This window comes from Gymnoscopelus microlampas (assembly GCF_963454915.1).
Source record: "Gymnoscopelus microlampas genome assembly, chromosome: 11".
In the NCBI taxonomy this organism is placed as follows: domain Eukaryota; kingdom Metazoa; phylum Chordata; class Actinopteri; order Myctophiformes; family Myctophidae; genus Gymnoscopelus; species Gymnoscopelus microlampas.
In genome coordinates this window covers 21,655,211-21,663,353 of record NC_139948.1, presented here as the reverse complement: position 1 = coordinate 21,663,353, position 8,143 = coordinate 21,655,211, and positions in this window count along the sequence as shown.

The following is an 8,143-nucleotide window of genomic DNA, read 5'->3' as shown; positions in this document are numbered from 1 at the left end:
TGGTGTGGAGTGTGAACTGAGAGAAGCAAAGGGGTCTTTTCAGGATCAGACTCTGGAACAATGGGTCTCAGTCGACCAAATTTCCTTGAGGGCCCCCCTGACCTTTAGGCCCCTTGGCCCAACAGGCCCGTTCAGTGATCCAGCTCTGGTTTTGCACCTACAAGGTTTCCACCCAACAGTTGTTGTTGTTAATGTTGTTTACCCTGCACATTTGGGTTGGATATACACATCACTTTTTAGGGGTCTCAGTGGCCAAGCAAAGATGAACCTTATCATGTTCCTTGCCTCAATGTTCACCCGTTTCTGATGCTGTCAAAGCACTGAATGGGACATTATCACGTTTAGTCAGACGATTGAATGGTCTAGGTGAGATACTGACCAACAAATGATTGGGTCTAATCAAGAGATACTGACCTACCGACAGAGGTGTTTTGCATAAAGTATAGTTTTGGGTTGTAGGTCAGTATCTCACCTACTCAGACCATTCAATCATCTGATTACACATGACTAGACCATACCCGGTGAAGGGCGCAGGCGAAAGTAGTTGCAAAGTTGGGGTTAATGCACGTCCTGTCGCGCGGTTTCTCCCCCGCGCGCGCCCCGTCGTGGCGCCCCCCTATTTTGGGGTACCAAAAGCGTGGGACAAAAAATTCCAAAAGTGAAAAAGAAAAAAGAAAAAATTCAACATTTCTTTTTTATTTTCCTGGGTGTTCCCCGGACCCCCTGGGGGCCCGCGCACCCCTGTGGAACATGGCGGACCCCTTCGGCTGTTTGTTTTAATATTATAGGAGGGTGTTGTGATGTATTTCATATAAATGTAATTTCAGTAATGCATTGAAGCTGGTATTGAGGCGGTACTAAAAGAGGCGGTACTAAAAGAGTATTTGTGGTAGTAGTTAAGTAAGTATTGTTACTCAATGTATTTACGTGAAAGTGTTTTTAATGACTTTATTAGCTTTAAAGTTTTTTTTACAGATTTTTAAGTATTTTTACTGTTTTTATCAACTTTTAGGTATTTGTAGTGTTTTTATCAACTTTTAGGTATTTGTAGTGTTTTCATCAATCTTTAAGTATTTTTACTATTTTTTTCAACTTTTCAGTACTTTTAAGTATTTTTACTCATGTTGAGTACTCTGAAGTATTTTTACTCAAGGTATTTGAGTATTCTCTCCGTCCCTCTCTCTGTCTCTCTCTCCCCATCTCCCTATCTCCCTATTTTCACAACGCATCGCGACGCATTGAGAGCTTGTAGATCGGCTATTTCCAATTGATTGCAACCTTTATTGTGAAGGAACGACCGGAAGTGCTAAGCTATTCAATTGCGTGTGACATAACACTGTGAGTTGCTACATCGTGATATTGTGTCACAGAAACCCAGCAAAGTCCCCAAAATAACACTGTTCAACGGGCTAATTAGTTAGCATTGATGACATTGACCACATTAACGTTCATACAGGTTGTTGATAAGATGTTTAACGTAGCCGTTTGAGTGACGACAGCTGCGTTGTGTAACATTAACGTTAGCCGTATGCTAACACTACCCGTGGCTTAGCTCCACACTGACGGCCCATTATAGGCAGCTGTTGCCTTAAACCCAACTAACGGCAACACAGTATTGGACATAAGCATTCACATACATGCTTTAGACAGTATTAGCAACAACCGGTAGTTTGTTTACATGGCGCGGGACGTCGCGGGTGGCAGCGCGCCGACATCCGTCGGGCGGCGCGGCGATGTTGGGGTAAAGGCCCCACTCCCAGGCGAGGCTTATGCTTGCGCTAGGCCGCAACTTCCGCGTGGCCGCTGCCTCGTCTCCTTCGTGTCTTGTGACATTTGCAATGGACAGAAATGTAAGTTGGGCTTGTTTGTGTGAGAATATTACCACATTGGTTCGAAATGTGTGCTTATTTCAGCATTTAGGAGGTAACTGTGCGTGAGCTGTGTGAAGCGAGCGAGCTGCTGATTTCAATGGCGGCCGCGGCGTGTGGAATTGTAGACAGTCAGAGTGGGCGGGGTCTCGGTGTTGCCATGTCGGCGTACTGTAAGCGCTGTAGGGCCAACGACTGGAAGAACGTTCATACAGGTTGTTGATAAGATGTTTAACGTAGCTGTTAGCCGTAGCATGCTAATTGCTAACGCTACCCAGTTGCAAATTTGGGGTTAATGCACGTCCTGTCGCGCGGTTTCTCCGCCTCGCACGTCCCCGCGCGTCCCCCCCCCCGGCCCGCGGTCACCCCTCCCCACGGGCGTATATATATATATATATATATATCAGCACGGAGAATGGCGTATGCATGTTACTCGCCCGGCCCGGGCCGTCTGGTCATGTGTTTACTTTCCACAGAAAGAATTGTAGACGTAGTCAGAGAGTGGGCGGGGTCTGGGTGTTGCCATGTCGGCGTACTGTAAGCGCTGTAGGGCCAATGTTGGTGGTATAGGGTTCGTTTGGTTTGGCCTCGTTTTCATAGACCTCGCTGCTTGTTTCTCTCGCGAAACCTGGCAACGACGCATGCGCAGTTAGATCGGAGTCCCAAGACCCCATCCACCGTCAGGTTACTAGAATTATAGTAGGATAATGTCTCATTCAGTGCATTGATAGCGTCCTTAGCCGGTGCAATGTTCAATGTTCAAGCTGGAGGAAGCGCAGATGGTTGTGTGCTGCTTATTTACACAACTGCTGTGAAATCCATCACTCACCACAGTTCCTCAATTCCTGACATACAAAGCCTCATGTTTTTGTCTTTGTGATATGTTGTTTTTGTTGTTTTAACGAACAGACCTTGTGAAGACAATTTTCCCCTTGGGGACAATAAACATTATTATAATTATTATTACTAGACCATACCCGGTGAACGGCGCAGACGAAAGTAGTTGCAAACTTGGGGTTATTGCACGTCCTTCCCCATCTGTCTGCCTTACAGTTTCCTCTCTCTGCTATCCTAAATAAAGCAAACACTGCCATAAAATAGTGTATTTAATAATACATATAATAATACAAATTGGATCAGCCTTTTACAGGCATCGTTTTTGCATATCTGCATGCCCCTCTTTACCTACTGTAAGTGTTGCTTGATTGGTAAAACAGGTTATGACTGCTCCTGAATGTCTTGTTCAGTATATTCCAGAATGCACAAAAACTAATGTTTTGATTGTGATGTTATTAAAAAACGTTTTTTTTTTATTGGAAAGCGTTTATCAAGTCTTGAAAATAATTTACTGGATTTTATGATTTCACTATATATATATATATATATATATATATATATATATATATATATATATATATATATATATATATATATATATATATATATATATATATATATATTTTTTTTAAATATCTGTGTTGTTTATTAATGTTGTTGTTGTTGTGTACATGATAGACAGATATACATTTCCCTTTCATAGATTTAATTAAATAACCATGAAGGTTTTTACCCGTTTCTGAAAATGGCTTGATAAAATAAAACAATAACTGCCTTTCGCCCAGAGGAAGAAAAAAGCACGGCAATGTAAAAAAGGTCGCAACACAGGGTGTACATTTAACAGGATTATTTATTAGGAAAAAAATTACATTAAACAGAAAATACCATATGAATCAATGTAAGCATAATCTTTAAGTAAAGTAATGAATTAAGGACTGTGTAATGGTAACATGTACAGAAAACAGGCAGCTGGAGAAGGAGAGAAAGAGAAGAGAGAGAGAGAGAGAGAGAGAGAGAGAGAGAGAGAGAGAGAGAGAGAGAGAGAGAGGGAGAGAGAGAGCGCACGCCCATGTGGCCTAACCAAAGAGGCCTCTTTATAGTATACTGGCCCATTTTCAAAGCATAGTCAACACATTATTACTGACATCTTTGATGGGGGAAAAACAATGCATAATTAACTATCAATATAACAAATGCAACTAAACAAAAAAATCGAGAACCAATTCCTTTCAATTACAATCAGCCCTAATTATCTCTCCAGGCTCCAGCCCTCAGTAGTGAGCACATGCACACGTACACAACACAGAGAAGTAACTAAACTGTTTCAAGAGAGCTGCCGGGGGTTCACGTAGCTCTGATGGTATCTAAACCATCCTGCCTACCTAACCTTCTCTGTCTCGTATACGCACACACTGTACTCACCAACCCCAGCTGAAGACCACAGCCAATAACATCATTGCCAGCACCGCCAGACGACCAAACTCCCCCTCGTCACAGGCACCAAAGAAATAAAAACATACAAACACAATTTTAATTTTGCAACCAATATCATTCCATATCCTGCACGTAGGTCTCACTGAAGTTAAACACTGCTAATATGTTTGCTCACTCCGCAACACACATTTATCTTAACCACTTAAACCCCAGAGTCCATGTTGTGGGGAAGGCTTTCGCAGAAAATAGCTGATCGACAAGCTCACAAGATGTCGCAGCGCTGTGAGCTTGTCGATCGGCTATTTTCTGCAAAAGCTTTCCCCATAACAGAAAACAGAAAATACACAAGTATTGAGCCCTGAGGTACTCCAGTCAACCATATGGGTTTAAGTGGTTAAGAATGGATCACATTTACAATTTGCCTACAATTGTGTCCTTTACTGCCCTGATTTTCCTTCTTTCCTCTATCACAGCAGGGCAAAATCTTGAGAAGTCATGACAATGTATTTGATTAGACTTAGTACACTCACATTTTAGCAAAATGTGATACAGTCAAACAAAAGCAGAAATAAGTTTAGTTATTGGAAACAGGCCACCAAAGAAAAAACTAATAATCATGCACAGTGACAATTTACTGTGGACAATACTGTGTATTATGTGGATAATATGTTCCAATGTATTATGTTGATTTAATTTCATTACACAATGATTGTATTTAATTATTTGTTTGTTTGTTTGTTTGTTTGTTTGTTTTTACATTTAAAACAATGACATGCACTCAATAACAATGGTGTTATGCTTGTGTTTGTAATCATCAAATAATCAATGCATCATGTTGCACCAAGTTCTGAGCTTGTAGATCTGCTATGTTTGCAGAATGTTTGCCTAAATGACATGCCCAGAATAAGGACAGTAGGGTTTAAGTTGTTAAGGCCTAACCACAATGCTTCAAATCTAATTCCTTCACTGCCTGAATCTTTTTTTTTTTTTTACTATTTAAAGAAATCTGTAAATTTCTGTAAATTTTTCTTTCTCTTTTGTCTGTTCTGCCTTTCTGCATCCATTTCTGTCTCCGATTTTGTGGGCTTTTTCTCTTTGGCGACCTTGGATATGATCTGTGCCCGTTCTTTCATAGCTTCCAAAGCCCGAATTCGGGCCATATAGCCCCCCTTGGCTTCTGACTTTTCTCCCTCGATGAGCAGGTCTATGTATTCAGGGGCGGAAAGTGGATTGGGCCTCAAAGCAATCTCATTCAGTCGAGCCAAACATGCAGCTGACTTCTCCACAAGGGACACAATCACGTCTTGAAGGTTTGCAATGTCCTCCTCTTGCCTTTCAATCAAGTCTTGGACTGATAACTTTGCTTGCGTGGCATTCTCATACTTTGCCTTCAGCTCCTGCACTGTGCGCTTCTCTTTCACCTTAACATACTCCCATCTGTACTTCTGGTTGAAATGGACAGTCGACACACATTTTCCCGGGCATACAGTACACCTTCCACTGATGTCCATGGCTTCACAGCCGTGCTTTTCACTGTCATTTGGTATCCAACAGGGGTAGTGACAAGTCATTGAACACTGTTGGCAGTTGGTGATGAACTCTCCTGCTTTAGTGATAATCTTTTGCTTTGGCTTGATGATATCAATCTCAATCTCAAAATGCTCATTTGAGCAGATGGCGGCTTCATGCTCTTCAATTTTTTGTTTCGTCATCCTGATTTCTTCAAGTTTTGCTATCCCAGCTTTAACTTGTGGCTGTATACCTTCGACAGCTGTTTCAAGCCTTTTGCGTTCTTTAAGAACCTCCTTTGTTAGCTGCAAACTTTTGGTCTCCATTTTGTCTAAAGCTGCAAAGAAATGTTTGAAGCTCTTCATGCCCATGCTCCAAAACATTTTATCAAAGTTTTCATCGTTAGTGTCTTCATCTTCATCACAGTCCCTTTCGCTGAGGGATCTTTTGTCTGCAAACAGAGCAGAGTTGTTGAATTTGAAGTGAATGGGCAAGCCCACGTCTGTTTTAGGACATGGGATATTGGAGGCATTTATCGCCTCCAGAACTGGGGGCTGCTGGCCGTCTGCGAACGTCACCAGCATCCGAATGTTCTCTGCAATGTCTTTGCCAAAAATGGCCAGCACAGAGTCAAACACATACTTTTGTGTCGCTGTCAACCTTGCAAGAGCGGCCTGGGTAACAAAACACACTGTGTCAATCTCACTGACACCGATCTCGGAAGCGAAAAGGCTTCGAACCTTCTCTGTAATTGCCCTGTCTCTGTCTATTCCACCAGTGTCACCAAAGCCTGGTGTGTCAACGAGGGTGAGAGAATAAGGGACTTTAAAACCCTCTTGGTGGTTAATTTTGTATGCAATGACCTCAGATGTTTGGCTTTCAGCTTGTGACTTTGATTGTCCCTCGTGGATTAATTTAAATCGGTAATCATCATTCCAGTTTATGCCGAGGATGTAGTTGATCATCCCATTGATGAGGGTGGTCTTTCCTGCCCCAGTTGCTCCAAGCACCATTATCGTACGATTTCGCCTCATGCTTTCCTTGCCAAAACTGTAGCTCTTGCATCCATCAATGTCAATTTCATTTATTTTCAGAGGTAGCTTGTAAACTGAGGGCGACCCTGAATTCATGAGTTTGCTTTCAAGTCTGTGGAATTCAGCCAGGCGGACAGTTTCAGCTTTTGTTGTCTGGACAGTGACTGCAATGCTTTCCTTGCTTCTGCCAGCCACACCACAGTCAGATCTGACTCTAACTGTATACTCGGTCAATGGTTCAAGCCCAGTAATGATGGCATTTTCAGCATTTGACGCCACTTTGTCCCACTGCAGTTGTTCATTTTTCATTCCAGTGGATACTTTTACGTACTCCACACTGTAGCTCTCCACAGTCACCCCGTCTCCAAGCGCAGTTGGTTGCTCCCATTTAACTAATAGTTGATCTGAGTATGCTTCAACTTGAGGTTTTCCAGGTGGACTTGTGGGTAAAGTTGTCATGGAGCCACTGACTTCACTGGCTGGCCCTCTGCCAACTGGACACACAGCTCTGAATCTGAACAAGTACCGTGTGTTAGGAGTCAAATTGGACACTGTGACTTCATCAGCTTTGGATGCTGTCTGTTGTTGCCAGTCATCTTTTCCAGTGACACAGTACTCAATAGAGTAGTGGCTGATGCCTTCGGCTCCAAATCTTGGTGGGCACATCTTGAGCGTCACACTGTTATGGGTTATGTCAATCAGTGCAGGTGTTTCGGGCTCTGAAGGAGGCTCAAAGTTCTCATTGACCAGCAATCCATTGTTATAAAGGTAGACACTTGCACCCTTTTGACTCTCATTTGGTATAGCTGTCGCAAGGAACTGTATATTCTTGTTGTCCTTGTTGACCTCTGAAAAATCAATGTAAAGCTTTGCTTTTTGTCTCAATTTCTCTGTTAACTCTTTTGAAAAGTACCATTGTTCCTCTTCTACATCATGGGCATGCAGTGCAGTATCTTGAGTGTTCACTTGTTTGGGTGTTTTTCTTAAGTAGCTTAACAAAGCTAACAGATATGGTTCAGCCGTTTGCAGTGAGGTGAAAGCAAAGCATACAGCTTGCTGGGTTTCTGGACTGAGGATTATTTTGTCAAATTCACTCTCACTTGAGACAATCTTTGTGTTTTTCATCATGTCAGTTAAGGAGCTTATGATGTTTATTTCTCTCTTTTTGCAGCGTATCCACTCATTCAGGTCTTTGTTGTTGAAAGGAGATGAGTGTCTACTTGTCAGGACCTCTGCAAGCACACTCTCCTCTTCTCCACCTCCTCTGAGTGAAGGAAGTTTATTTGCTAAGGTTTTCTGAAAGTCTAGCTTGTACTCATTACAGTGATGTTTAAAAACTCTCAGCTTCTTGATAATCTGTGGGAACTGTTGTGCGACAGTGCTCTTCAGTGCATCGTTGCACTTCAGTTCCAGTTCACTGAAGTCCTCCAGGATACTTTGAGCTTCATTCACTAATACAAT